The sequence below is a fragment of the Leopardus geoffroyi genome, chromosome A2 (assembly GCF_018350155.1).
Source record: "Leopardus geoffroyi isolate Oge1 chromosome A2, O.geoffroyi_Oge1_pat1.0, whole genome shotgun sequence".
NCBI classification, from domain to species: Eukaryota; Metazoa; Chordata; class Mammalia; order Carnivora; family Felidae; genus Leopardus; species Leopardus geoffroyi.
The window spans coordinates 160,746,782-160,761,992 of record NC_059331.1 but is presented as its reverse complement, the minus strand read 5'-3'; the positions used below and the strand labels follow the sequence as shown (position 1 = coordinate 160,761,992).

The 15,211-nt window shown below is 38.8% G+C and overlaps 1 protein-coding gene across 1 annotated transcript in view; it reads right to left on the bottom strand.

The window, feature by feature from the left end:
- The window catches only part of CNTNAP2 (contactin associated protein 2), a 1,977,252-nt gene that overhangs the window by 1,097,070 nt on the left and 864,971 nt on the right, over positions 1-15,211 (bottom strand). The gene's annotated exons all lie outside the window — the stretch shown is intronic.

Here is a 15,211-nt window from a genome sequence, read left to right as displayed (position 1 = left end):
ATAAATTTACAACTGTGAGCTTCTGATGTGAAAAAGTAGTTTAAAACATGAAATGCTTTTATTATACTCACATGGAGTTTCTTTATAAGTTTGTTTCTTTATAAGTCAAAGACTAAAAGATATAGCTCCAGTATGAATTTAAACACAGTGTGTGTGCGTGTGTGTGTATACACATTTTTTTTCCTTTTAACTAAGTTTTTTTATTTTGATTTTGTAATGTTTATTTTTGAGAAAGAGAGAGAGACAGACAGAACATGAGCTGGGGAAGGGGGAGAGATAGAGGGAGACACAGAATCTGAAACAGGCTCCAGTCTCTGACCTGTCAGCCCAGAGCCCGACACGGGACTCAAACTCACGAACCGCGAGATCATGACCCGAGCTGAAGTCGGATGCTTAACGGACTGAGCCACCCAGGATCCCCTTAACTGAATAAGGTTAAAAGATACTTGCCTTGGGGCGCCTGGGTGGCGCAGTCGGTTAAGCGTCCGACTTCAGCCAGGTCACAATCTCACGGTCCGTGAGTTCGAGCCCCGCGTCAGGCTCTGGGCTGATGGCTCAGAGCCTGGAGCCTGTTTCCGATTCTGTGTCTCCCTCTCTCTCTGCCCCTCCCCTGTTCATGCTCTGTCTCTCTCTGTCCCAAAAATAAATAAACGTTGGAAAAAATTAAAAAAAAAAAAAAAAGATACTTGCCTTTTAACAAATTTAACACTAACTTGGGATACACAACTTGCTCTCTATATTTTTTATTAATGGATTATTTCATGAGAAACTATAATGTGATCAATTATGATTTGCTAATCACATGGCTGGCCCACTTGAGGAAGACACAGGGAAACATTAGTGATTTTTTGAAATTACATTATTCCACATCAAAAAGCCCCAAAAAACACACAAAAACCAAAAAGCCTGAGGTTCTCTTTGCTTCCCCCAAAACAGTGATTCTCAGTGACATCAGAAAATCAGACTGATATACTTCGGAGCAGAGTTATAGCTCTAATACATCTGATAATGCAGAGATAATAAGCAATTTCTGAAAATTAGCATAAAATCTATTTGTAGGAAATCCATGTGGAAGCTATTTTTATTTATTTTTGTAAATTGAAAAGTCAAACAAATTAGACTTGCCTTCTCTGTGATGATACTGCCGTTTACTGAAAATAGCTCCACAGTTTTTGACCATACACAATCTATTTTTCTGCTTAGGAGAAGACTATCTAGAATTATAAATCCTAAGTAAATATTCCACAGATGAAGAAAGGAACTAGACATCAATAACCCCCCCCAGAATGTATTTGGATAGAAATTATTCCTAACATTTATTTCAGACATTTTTTATCACTATTCAGTTAAACCGACTTCATTTCTGGTTCCATTTAAAACTGCGTTGTCAGCGTTGAGATCAAATTTCAACTGTACACAGGCTAAAGGATAGCAGTTGGAGTTAGGGACTTGTTTTGAGGCACTGCTTTCATGGTAGTTTATAGAGTAATGAGGAGAAGACAAATAATATCCATGTAGTGAAGGGGGAATGGTGGGCACAGAGCGGGGTGATGGGGCTCCACGACCCTGGTCATTTCCTACAGCTGCCCCGGCTTGCTTCCGCTCTCCCCTCTGTACGAACATTGTCTTTCATCTTCTGTATCTCAGCTTTCACATCTGGGGCTTCCCCCCGCCCCCCCCCCAGGGTCAGCTAATTCCTGCACAGGCACTCCCCAAATAAAAAACCAACCAATCCGGAGCATGCAGCCCAGACCGGACATCTCCTCCGTCAGGCTCTCACACAGGGTCCGGGACCCATAATTAAGGCTCTTGCCTATTTTCTCTCTTCTCCCTCTGCCTGGCTGACCCAATGCTTCCTCCTGTGTTCCCCGCACCCCCTTCCTGTCCCTCATGGCATTCCTCTTGGGAACTGTAATAAACTCTCTTCCTAATGGCAGTTGTTCCTTGACCTGTTAGCCTGACTGTACTTTAAATTTTAGACACGCTGTATTTTAAAACATACCCGTTGGCCTTACTGTCCTTCAGATACACTATATTCCAAAACACCCTCAGCAGAAAATTCCCTTACTGTATCACAGAAAAGAGAAGGAGAGAAAAATCAAAGTTTTGGCCGAGCAAGAAAAAGAAGAGTTCTTAGAAATGCGGGCTAGATATGCAAAAACCTCCTCTATGGTACATTTTAGAAACCGTTATCAAACGTCTGAGATCCACCAGCATCCCGTGAAATAACTTCTACACCCATAGCGCTGTGCCAAGAAGGTGGGGCCGCTGAGGTAAAGGGGTGAGTTTTAAGAAAGAACTACTAGACCAACTCTCCCCAGGTGAAAACAGCAGTAAGATGGAATAAGGAATCCAGACCGATGGGGAAACAGCATATTCGACTGACTGTTCAGATGAGCTCAGTAGTTCTGTGTGCCTTTAATATGTAAGGGTCCTGTATTCGGGGCAGGGTTAGAACTGGTACGTGAAGAACCTGATGCCCCATGTAGAAGACAGGAGTCTATGTGAGTAATGACGGCATCCTTAGGGGAAGGCACATGTTCAGATTCGCATCCCGGGAAAATACCTCCTGTGCCGATGTCAGAGAGCGGGAAGAATGGAAGACAGTGCAGAGGAAGAGACAGCAAAGACCTTGCCTCAAAGAAGCTGACGGTCTAATGGTGTCGACAAAGGTTATAGCAAAGCCAGAATTCAGAAGGTAGCCATCATTAAAGAATGTCAAGCTTTTTGATGATGCATTGTTGCCACCCGGAGTCGTGAAATAGTTAAAGCTTCTATACTGATTGAAGATTTTCAGACAAATATTTACAGGCAGAATTTTCTCCAGTGGTATAACAAATCCAATACCACAAACACAACAGGATTTTTAATAGAACTGAAACTAGTATAAAACAAAACTGTCTCAAAAATTCCTCTTTGAAATATGTTTAAATTTAATCATTTGCACAACCCTAATGTTTAGAAAGAATCTCAGAGGTGTCTCAAATCTTTAGCTATCCTATATTAAATGCTCTATCTCATTCAAATCCATACCTTAAGAAAATATTATTTTCAAGTGTGAAATTAATATCTTTCCAAACAGTATACATTTCTACAGCTTTTACACGTTTTCATGGACAACTAGATATATGCACTAAGTGACTAATAAAGACGGTCATTTTTATTTATTTACTTCCTATACTTTCCTGAAAGGCAAATGAGTACAAATGATCTGCATTCACTTGCAAGAGACAGAACATATGCTTAGCATGTTTGGAGTTTATGCACAGGATGTAGTATATTGCAGCTCTGCTTTATTTTTGGTTCGATTTCACAGGCCTTTGGGTGAACCTTCTACCTCAACCATAAAATAGGATTAATAAAGCCCAGAATGTACACGTGTTGTGACACAATGCGCTCTCTCCTCTCCGCTAGAGCAGTTGGGACCTGTCTGGTAAGACACTGAAAAGTGCTCCGTGGCCCCGTCGTCAGCACACCTCAGTGGCGGGGGCATTGGAGGGATTCTGATTCACTGTGAATCTGGGTGCCGTCCATTACTTCGTGACACCCACGCGCCCATGGAGGCCCTGCTGAGCACCGAGTTAATTCATCTCCATAAATGAGCGACGCTCCTACCACTTGTGCAGAAAACCAGCCCTGACGGCGCGGAAATAATCGGAGACTTCTGAAATTATAAGTCGTAAGTTCCGTGCTCAGAGGGGACACGCAGTTCACACAAATCGGTGATTCTGGCTTGTTGTCAAAACCATTGATCATTCACGTTTTCACTTCTGACACAAGTACATGCATGGGTAATAGAGACAAGATGCACCCTGATTAAAGAAACCAATAGGGGAAAGATGCTAACTTAATGGCTTAAAAATCTGGTCTTGCCCGTTGAGAAACAACAGGGAGAATCTGGGATGTCTCATGCAAGAGGCAGTCTCTATCCACCTGTGGCACACTATGCAGCAATTCTGCTTATTCAAACGTTCGGTATCCAAGAAAGTTCCGAAATCCAACACTGCAATGAAATCTCCCTATTTTTAAATGCTGAACAGCCGACTTGGGCTGCTAGCTAGCGCCTCACAGATATTTTTTTATTTGGCCACACATCTCTTTAGATTTGAATACCGTCAAAATATAAGACTAAGTGAAACATAATAACCCTGAATTTAATTTTCCAGATATAATTTATCTGTGAATTACTTCAGTATGTATAAACAAGGACTTTTATTGCTTAAAAGGCAAACTCTTTAGAAAATTAGTTGGTTGGTGCTACAAAGACAAAGAGTGGATGGTTAAAAAAACATATTTTAATGGCATCGTATGATACAAAATCCTATCCCTCTATACTACCGTAATAACACTAAACATAAAAAAGAAGGGAGGGAGAAAGGGAGAAAGAAGGGAGGGAAGGAGAAAAAAAAACCCACCATAAACTGGAGCTTCATTCGTTGAGATTTTGGACAGAAAATCTCCTGTTCTTTAAAACTTTTTTTTAACGTTTATTTTTGAGAGACAGACTGTGAGTGGGGCAAGGGCAGAGACAGAGAGGGAAATGCAGAATCCAAAGCAGGTTCCGGACCAGAGCTGTCAGCACAGAGCCCGACGCGGGGCTCGAACTCACGAACCGCGAGATCATGACCTGAGCCGAAGTCAGACGCTTAACCGACTGAGCCACCCAGGCGCCCCAGAAAACCTCATATATTTTAAAGCATCACCAATTAACAGGTACAGCTGACCTTTCATTACTGGAAGGTTCTGTATGTGCAAATTTAAATTTGCCTACTCACTAAAATTTAGTTGCATCCCCAACTCATGGACATGTGAAGAGGGACCAAAATTTTGAGTCACATGATACTTACATTACCAGCTAAGGTCAAATAAGGCAATGCTCTACCTTCTTGTTTCAGCTTTTGTATTGTACTATAAAAAAAGGTGTTCCTTTCACGATTTAGTACCATATATATATATATATATATATATGGTATTTATATATATAAAAAAAAATGCAAAAATATATATGTGTGTGATATATATATATATATATATATTTTTTTTTGTTTGTTTGTTTGTTTTTTGCATTTTGTTTTTTGGGGGATGATTCTGTTTTTTAAACTGTGTCTCTCCCCAGAGTAGTGCTGAAGGGCCATGGAATGCTCCCAAGTTGCAAGAAAACCGTGAGGTTCCTTATGGAGAAAATCCATGTGTTTGATAAACCTGATTCAGGCAAGACGTAGAGTGCTGCTGTGAGTTCAATGTTCATGAACCCACAAGACATACCAAATAGATAAGATGGCCTTAAGTAAAAATACAAAGAAAGCAAAGTTCCGTATTGATTGGCTGACAAAAATGAGGTGACCAGAGGCTCATAAGAGCCGAACCCTGCCTTTCTCCTGGGAGCGGTGTTTCTGTATCTGCCAATTCAGTCTTCATGGCAACTATATTTCTAGGACGTAACTACTGTGAATAATTAGAACTGACTGTATTTACACTGCATTCATTCCTTTAAATAGCAGAAGGAAGAGCCATGTTAAAATACCACACATATGAAAGTAAAAATACAATAAAGAAGTATTTAAATTGTCCTTGAGGAAAATGATCGGCAGACTGCAAATCTCTTCACAGATGAGCACAACGCTGAATGCTACGATTTGACAAATGCGCTCCTTTCCCCCCGCTGCGTGGACATGTATTTAGCGCATGTGACTTAACAAAAGAACGGACAAACGTCAATCGTTCATTTTTCACATGCTTGCTGCACCTAAACCCTGTGGTTTACGCACCTAATTATGACAATTCACGACGCACTTTATCCATGAGCTAATTCCGTGTTAGTACTACACTGATGCTGTAGGGGTTCGGTACATGCCACCCCAAAATATGCCACTTTGTCATATGGATTCCTTGGAGCTGAAGGCCCTTGCGAAACAGGAAGATACAGGAAGGGTTCTGTGCCCCTCTGACCTTTCATCCTTAAAACAGGTCATGTAATTTCCCATGAAAAAGTTGCCTTCCCTGTATGGAAAAGAGAAAAACAACATTCTTACTACCAGAGGCGGATAGCTGGCACCTAACTAGGAGTTAGGTCTGAGGCAAACCAACCTACGAAAATAGCCTGTATTTTCCACGAATTTCCCCCAAATACTCCCTAATTACTGCCCGCACCATTTTCTGCGGCTAGCCCAAGCTCCTTTGTCCTGTCACATCCCTGCAACTTGTCATTCTTTGCTTAAAAAGATACGTATATACACACATACTTTGCACCTAATGGCTTCTTTGGGTCTTTGTTTTTCTTCTGAAGGCTCCTATGTACACATAAGAATATTAAGTACACGTTGTATGTTTTTCTCCTGTTAATCTGCCTTATGCCAGTTTAATTCTTAGGCCAACCACAGGCCACCCCTACATTGTGAAGAATCTGTTTTCTGGGGAATCACAGAACCCAAACCACACGCCCATTTATGTTTCCTATGAAATAGGCCCAGGATTTTCTTTTTTATTTATCCATTTGAATACTTCCTGCTTTTTTCCTGACCCGATAGGAAATAATCTTCTTGACATTTACAGGAAAAAATACAAATTTTACTGAGTCTATTAGAATGGGACTATTATTAGTCTGTCTACCCTCTAACCCTAAATTACTTTAAGGCTATACCTAAACTTGAAGTTGACTTCTTATATTTTAAGAATTTTAGATATTCTTTTGTATAAGTTATACTTTGAATGTCTCTTCCTAACATATCTCAAGGGTTCTTCTTCAAGAGATCTGGCATTTTCTTTTGAACAGAAGCGCAAACTACTGAAAATGTTAGAAACCTATTGATGAAATTGCAGAATTTTGTAGCTGTAAGAAAGGGATCATTTTGAATTCAGAAAATGTAAGAGCACACAAATGTCACCAATTCACATTAATTTTAGAAAAGTTTTTTTGGGGGAAGGGGACTATTAAGAAAAGAACTGAATTTGGAAATAGGATACATTTTGATTCAGGGCCTACACATCCTATTTTCAACTTTCTGCATTTGACATTTTTTTACAGTTTAGGTCAATCCTAACGCTTTATGCACTTCCCAAGGCATGACGGACATAACAATGTTACAAGGGCTACTTACAGCAGGGCAGTTAAGTCCTTAAAATGTCAATGGTGGTGTTTCTCTTAATGTTGACCTAGAAGCAAAGCATATATCTTCATTCTAGGGGGATACATGGCATGCTGAGGCAGGAAATTTATTAGAAAATTCAGGTGATAGCAGTTTTCTCATGACCTAAGAAGCATGTAGTTGAATGAACAACATTATGACTAACCCATCAGGCTTCATGAAAGCACTAGACCTGACCCCAGAGACCTCAGATCTAACACTAAGGGAAGTCAACTCAATCTCCGGGCCTGTACAGTGAAGAGGGGGGACAGATAATTGCTCAGAGTCCCTTCAGCTCCAAAACTGAGCATCTCTTATTCTGGGCAACAAGCTTACAAAGAACTATTCATGTATTTTTAATTTTGATTTTAAGTAAGATTCTAGAATGGCAGAATTCTGAATTTTAGAGCATATTCACATTTCCTAACTATTTCAGCACTTTAACAACTGGACATTCCCAAAGGCAATTTAAAAACATAAAATCCACAGACACTGAAACAGTTTCACGGGTGACTACTTTGGACAATCAGTCAAAACATTTTTACATACTGCCAAAATTTACAGATTGCAGTAAAACTATTATTATAAATACCACATATAATTGTCCATATTGTCAATTTTTAAAAAGAAAACAATGTTAATCATTTATTATACGGATGCTTCCAGAAGTAGAATCTAAAAAAATAATAATAATTTGTAATGATAGATGAATGGTTAACTTATATTCTTAGTGCCTTGATGATGTTTAAAGAGACACATAATTCGAAAATTGAGCTATTGTAATTCTACAACGTGGGAACAAAAGTACTTATCTGAATAAATTTAGGAAAACATTCATGGCTACAAATAATTGGTGCCAGTGAGAATGAATGGGTGGCCTTGAGCAGGTATGAAATAAAAGATTTAGTCATATTCAGCTACAACGTGCCATGTTTCCTCTCTTTCTGCTAGTAGTTAGCTTTAACACAACTTCACAGCTGCTGCAAATATCAAAGATTTGTAACGTATACATTTTTCCCATATATATAAAAAAATAATATATATATAAATATATATATTATATATAACAATATATATAAATATATATATTATATATAATAATATATATATAATATAATATTAATTAATATATAATATAATATATATATATTTTTTTCTTTACTGAATCAAGGTACAGTCTTTGTATCTTTAGTGTCATTAACCCTGGTTCACAAGCCACAGACAGATTTAGTAAAGACTGGCAGGGCTAATTCCTGCTTTATGGCCCGAAAGCAATGGGACCTTCCAGTAAGTTACAAAACTTCTCTAAGCCTCAGTTTCTTTCATTGTCAAAAGTGTGCTTTATAAAATTGTGAGACTGGATCAGTTAATACATGTAAAGCACTTAAGACACAATCTGATATACTGTAAGCTGCTAACAAACATTAGCTTTCATTACTGTCACATACTGGGTTGATGTTTAATTGGTTTGCAATAATGAATATTCTAATCCATTCACTTGGCACCACTGATTGAGGCCTGGAAGAATAGGCTTATGTTATTACAACAGCATTAATGATTTAGGACAAATTGGGAAGCCCTCCCTACTTACCGTTCTGTTTTCTGCTGCTTTCACTAATGTAGTTTATTTTGTTCCCCAGTGAGGAAGGCAGGAAAATACAGAGAAGTCAAGTGAAAGGGAAACACTAAGTGATTGGGCCTACTTTGTTTCTTCTCTTAGACGTACATTTCAGGGCAAACAACAGTTGTGGAGATCTGGCACAGCCCTCTCACTATGACGTACAGCGTGAGGACAGGTGTCCTACCAAAACATCAGATAAAAATTTTCAAACTGACACTTGAACTCAAGGCCCTCATCCATGATTATCTCCACAGCAGCATAATATACGACATTATTTCTATACAGCTCATGGATTTGTTATCCAGAAAGCAACTAATAAGGAATTCACTATCACAACATCTGCTTGAATGTATGCATTAAGTGTAACCTATTTTTTATATATTTAAATTTTCCGAATTTAGTCTAGGTTTGTAACAAAAGAGACTTCTTCCATGTTTTTGTATTTTACGACTAAATTTGATGAGATTCTGAAGAGGTCAAGATGAAGAAAACGTCTTACTTGCTAAATTACAATTAGCTAAATCAAGTTAAAATAAAACAAAAGGTGCAAAGTTTCAGACATTTGCGGGAACAGCCAGACAAAAATGTTTTTCCCAGTGGCTCTATGGTAAGCGGTGGTGGGTGCTATTTACAAAGGTTTTAGGGGCGGCTGGGTGGTTCCGTCATTTAAGCTCATTTAAGCGTCGGACTCTTGGTTTCTGCTCAGGTCACGATCTCGTGGTTTTGTGAATTCGAGACCCACATCTGGCTCTGCGCTGAGAGCCTGAAGTCTGCTTGGGATTCTCTCTCCCCCTCTCTCTCGGCCCCTCCCCCACTCATGCTGTCTCTGTCTCGGAATCAAAACTTTAAAAATACATAGCAGGTGGAGACTTGTAAGGAGAGCATTTGCCGACATCAACAGGCAGAGGGCGCAAAGCGTAAAGGCTGGTACGGGTGAAGACAATAATGTATATACAGAAATCGTTCTTACACTGCTTGTGCACACCTGTGCTAGGGCTGCCCATTGATTTAATAAGCCCAAAACAGTGAAAATGGACGTGTATCTCGGGCGTCCTTCCGTGTAGGCGACCGTCCACTTCCCCTTCACCCATTCGGCACACTATCAGACACACTACAAATTATCTGATAAAAGAATTCAGAGTAAGACACCAGGATCTGATGGTGCTTAAAGTTTAAAGGCCTTTAATGAAAACAGCACTTAACTCCCAGTAAAGAAACACCACAGAGGGAACCTGATGCTCCAGAGCACAGGGAAGAAAACAGTAACTTGACTGGAAGAGAAGCTCCTTGAATCTTAGAAGGAGAGAACTACAGACAGTCACACGTACTGGTGTCTCCTTCCTGTCAGTGACAGCGTCCTCCGAATCGCGACAGAGGCCAGAACAAAGGATTAACCCTATCCGTACTTGTTAAAATTTCCGTGGTACACGTTGCACAGATTTTGCCTTTATTTTTGTTTTGACCATTGTTTACCCTGTTGAGGAAGAAATATGTTCTTTCCCAGACGAAATTTATTTGATAGAGTTATAGGAAGGAGGAAGTAGAGATTAAATATTTTTTGTGGGTATGTCAGAAAAAGCACAGTCAAAAGATGTAATTCTGTTAGGGCAAAAATACTAAATTGCTTTGTTATTGTCTCTTCTCAGTGTCACTTTCTTGCTTCTTTTTATCTATTTTCTTCTCGATTTCTTACTCTTGTTCCTTTTCTTTAAACACATTCTCCAAACCTCTCCTCTTTCAAAACTCATTAAGCCGGGGCGCCTGGGTGGCACAGTCGGTTAAGCGTCCGACTTCAGCCAGGTCACGATCTCGCGGTCTGTGAGTTCGAGCCCCGCGTCGGGCTCTGGGCTGATGGCTCAGAGCCTGGAGCCTGTTTCCGATTCTGTGTCTCCCTCTCTCTCTGCCCCTCCCCCGTTCATGCTCTGTCTCTCCCTGTCCCCAAAAAAATAAATAAACGTTGAAAAAAAAAAAAAACTCATTAAGCCAAGAAAGAGCTTTTGTTTTGCTACTTAAACAATGGCATTCAGTATTTTCAATATATTCCCATTAAAATGTCCCTTTAATAATATCCCTATTAAATGTTTCTTAGAGTTTATGCCATTGATTAGTATTAAAGCTGAAAACATTATAATGAATTTTCTTATAACTTCCTGTAGGAAACTGCTTTTGGCGACATGCCTCATTGGATTTCCTATCATTTCAAGTTGCGTTACAATGATGCTCCGGGGTTTAAAGGCAAATTTACTTGGAAAACATGACCACTGCTTGACTTACAGAACTTGTGTGTGTGTGTAACAGCTATATAATTTCAATGGAAACACACAGGGCACTTGGATTGCAGATGCAAATGATGTGCTCACTGCTACTGATCATCTAGGTCTCCAGATGTCTGATCCACTGGATCAGAGGATGATAAGCAAGTTTCTGAAGGACATACAGGGAAGCAACACACCTAGGAAATGATTAGGCATAAAACGAAATTTTAAAAATACAGCCAGCTCTAAAGGACTGGCCCGATGACACAGAGTAAAATTTTTACATTTATAGAAGGAGTCTATGTATTTCTAGCTCTTACCAACAGTAAGTGTATGCTTTTAGGAGAAGGATCACCGATAGCACTGTTTTCTAGCCCAGACAGATGGGATATAGACAAAGATAACAGTAGATGAAAACATCAAAGTCGACAAAGATGCTATTATTTCAATGCACTTTTCTTAAGCAAATTATTTTTCTTAAATCAAAAGACACCTACTTGAAATTATGTAACTCATTTATTGAAAACAAAAATCTATGCTTCCTGAACTCTGAGAAAAAAAAATAAGCTTGATTTTATAAGATTGTATGCTTATAAATACTTAAACTGTTGAGTTAATGGGCATCAAATAATTAAACTGTCAATAATTCATCAATATAAACTTGAAGTATTAAATGGTAAGGCTACAATTTGGCTAGCCCACAACTCATACTCACAAAAAAATGTACAATAATCTTTACTTTTAATCCTAAAATGAGGTAGCCTGCTCTGTATTGCTCTAAGTTCAGCCAGTGGTTGACTTCAACACCCTAAATACATATACACATAGTTATACACATACATACATATGCACATATTTATACATATAGACATATTTATACATATAGACATATATATACATGTATTTATACATACATATATGTATACATGTCAATGAAATGATTGTCTTTACTGCCTGAACAGACCCGTGAATAATGCCCAAGTGTCATTTTGGATTGCAGCCTGCTATAAACATTGTAATTCTAAACCTACGAACTAGAGGCTGCTGATCTCCTAGTTCCCTTCCTCTCAGAGCACGAGCATACGAATCCTCTGAGTTGCTTTCCTTCTGGCAGCACAAGTTGAGCACAGAGGACTGCAGCTGTGGCAAAGTAGCATCAGGAGACGACAGCACAAAGTGGGGCTCATCTAAACAGGAGCCTATAACATTCCTATTGTAACAGTTCCTTTGGTAAATGAGGATTAGGTATTATCCTGTTTTTTGAGTGATAAGTGGTTAAGATTGCTCATTTTGGTTAGCATAACCATTTATCCAGCACGGCTTAAATATCACCTGACTACAGAGCACTACCTGAAACCAGGAAGCCTGTTTCTTTGTGAAGATCACACTTTATGGTTCTTGAATCTTAGTGTTACGGCATGTTCAATATTCTGTCTCCTCCACCAGATCACACATTCTTTGAGGACGGAAATTCAGAAATTTCATTTTGTTGAGTATACACTCTACTGATTTCATATGAAACAAAATTTGAGTGTTTATTTAGTAAGTGAGGGGAAGTTAAAAATGCTGTGGGTGATCTTTCAAGTTATTTTAAGTTTCATCTGTCTAATTTCAATCTTTCTCACCTTTTGGCATACTTAGCAAAAGTCAACACTTGCCTTTGGAGGCGGGAAAAGTCTGGGGGAAGCTAGCGAAACGCAAGATGCTCAATGGACGGAAACATATAGCAAGACTGTGATCACTAACTGACATGAGGCAGAAAGAAAGAAATGATTCAGAATTGAGTGATACAAAACTATAACACTCCATGCCATCATAAAACTACACAAACTTAGGTATCAGTTGAAAAATAAATGCTTTTATAGATACTACTGGCCTTTTTTTAAAAAAATAATTTATTGTCACATTAGCTAACATACAGTGTATAGAGTGTAGTCTTGGCTGTGGGAGTAGATTCCATGATTCATAACTTATATACGACACTCAGAGCTCATCCCAACAGGTGCCCTCCTCAGTGCCCATCTCCCATTTTCCCCACCCACCCCAAAAACCCCGCCCCCATCAACCCTCAGTTTGTTCTCTGTATTTAAGAGTCTCTTATAGTTTGCCTCCCTCTCTGTTTGAAACTTATTTTTCCTTCCCTTCTCCTATGGTCTTCTGTTAAGTTTATCAAATTCCACATATGAGTGAAAAGACCTTACTGGCATATTTCACTTAGCATAGTACCCTCCAGTTCCATCCATATTGTTGCAAATGGCAAGATTTCATTCTTTCTCATCGACATGTAGGTTACTGGCCTTCTAATTACACTTGCTGTCTATTTGGAAACCCAATGTAGACACAAAGGTGATTTTTTTCCCCTAGGCTTTCACATGAGCATTAATTTACTGATGATTTAATTTAATTACTTAATATTTACTAAGTTCCTCCTTTACACTTAGGAGGAATACTAATTTTACACTTAGCAAAATACTGGGGGCACAAAGATTAATATGATGTATAACCCAGATCTAAGGTGCAAAAAATAGGGGCGCCTAAGTGACTCAGTTGTTTAAGCTTACGACTCTTGATTTTGGCTCAGGTCATGATCCCAGGGTCATAGGATCAAGCCCCACATCAGGTTCCACACTGAGCACAGAGCCAGCTGAAGGTTCTCTCTCTCTCTCCCTCTGTCCCTCTCCCCTACTCATGCTGTGTCTAAATAAAAATAAGTAAATAAAGTGCAAAAAATAAATCTATCTACATTTGGAAGAATTAATAAGTTTTTACCTTAAATAATCATTCCAATGTTTCCATAGTGGGAGATGACCTTGAAACACTCATTCCCTTACACCTAATGCCTCCAAGCATAGTGACAGGATGATTTGAAGAATATGCACAAATCCAAAGGATCGTGTTCATAACATACAAGAAGCAGCTAGGGAGAGACGTGGTTACGATATCAGTTACCTTCTGTTGGGGGATATGTGTCCTAGCCAGGTGCATCTCATGTTTATCAGACCTTTGTAGACTAAATACCCAATTAACAGAAAAAAAAACAAGCATATAGCTCTAGGGAAAAAAAAACCTCTAATTTGATTTCTGACTCTACTACTCACTAACACTGTGGTTTACCAGAAATAGCACTTTTCTGAGCCCCAGTTTAAAAAATGTGTAAAAATACATATGTTATTGATGGCACATAAGAGTAATCACCAGGGGTTACAAACACTGCATGTGAAAAGATAAACAGATGGTGATTCTCAAAAAAAAAAAAAAAAGCTACACAGTCATTGTTGTGTTTGTTGTTACCATTTTTATTAACACCACAAAGATTATACTCCACTTTGTGTCCACTATATGACTCCTATCACATAACCCAAAAAGTCAGGATGTACATTATGTAGAAAAATGAAGGATATAGCTCTTTTAAATGTTTTCTGAATGTTTTTCACTGGAGCTACATCTCAAAGTGCATGTCCTACTATGTGAGGGATGAAGAGTCAGTTCTTTAAAGGCCATGGTGTGGCGGCTGGATGCATGGACCCTAGGATTCTTGTGTTTGGGTTTATGCTGAACTCTACGACCTTACAGCTCTTTAATCTTGAGGATGTAACTCAACCTCCCTGTGGTTTCAGTATCCTCATCTATTACTTGGGGATAATAACACCTACCTCCTAACACAGTGAGGGTTAAAGGAATCAAAACATGTGAAGTCTTTAGAATAATACTTAGAAAATACAATGCATCAAAATATGCCGGTTATGTTTTACAGAGGACAGCACAGGGTAAATTAAGGTTTAGGATCAAACCAAAAGAAGAAAGAAGATATAAATTAGACTAGATAGTGAAACATTTTTTTTTAATGAAAGAAAAATGAGGGAGACACAGATTAAGGTTGTCTGTATTAAGCCACTGTGGCCAGGGACCTCTAGCTTCTATCTGGACTACAGCCAAGAAGAACCTGCAAATAGCACACAAGATCCGTTAAGAAGTAAAGAACACCAAGGTGATAGAGCTTTAAAAAATCTGTGCTTTCAACAGCTTCAGAATTCCCCGTCTAATCAGTAACAGCTTATCAAGCATGAGATGGGAGAAAAACAATCATCGGGACTCCAGATGGAAATGTATAATGCATATGCAGTTTACAGGATGAATATAAATTACAAACATGGTGGGTTTTAGTTAATCTGCTGAATAAAAAAAATATTGAATTTGTTCTACTTTAATTA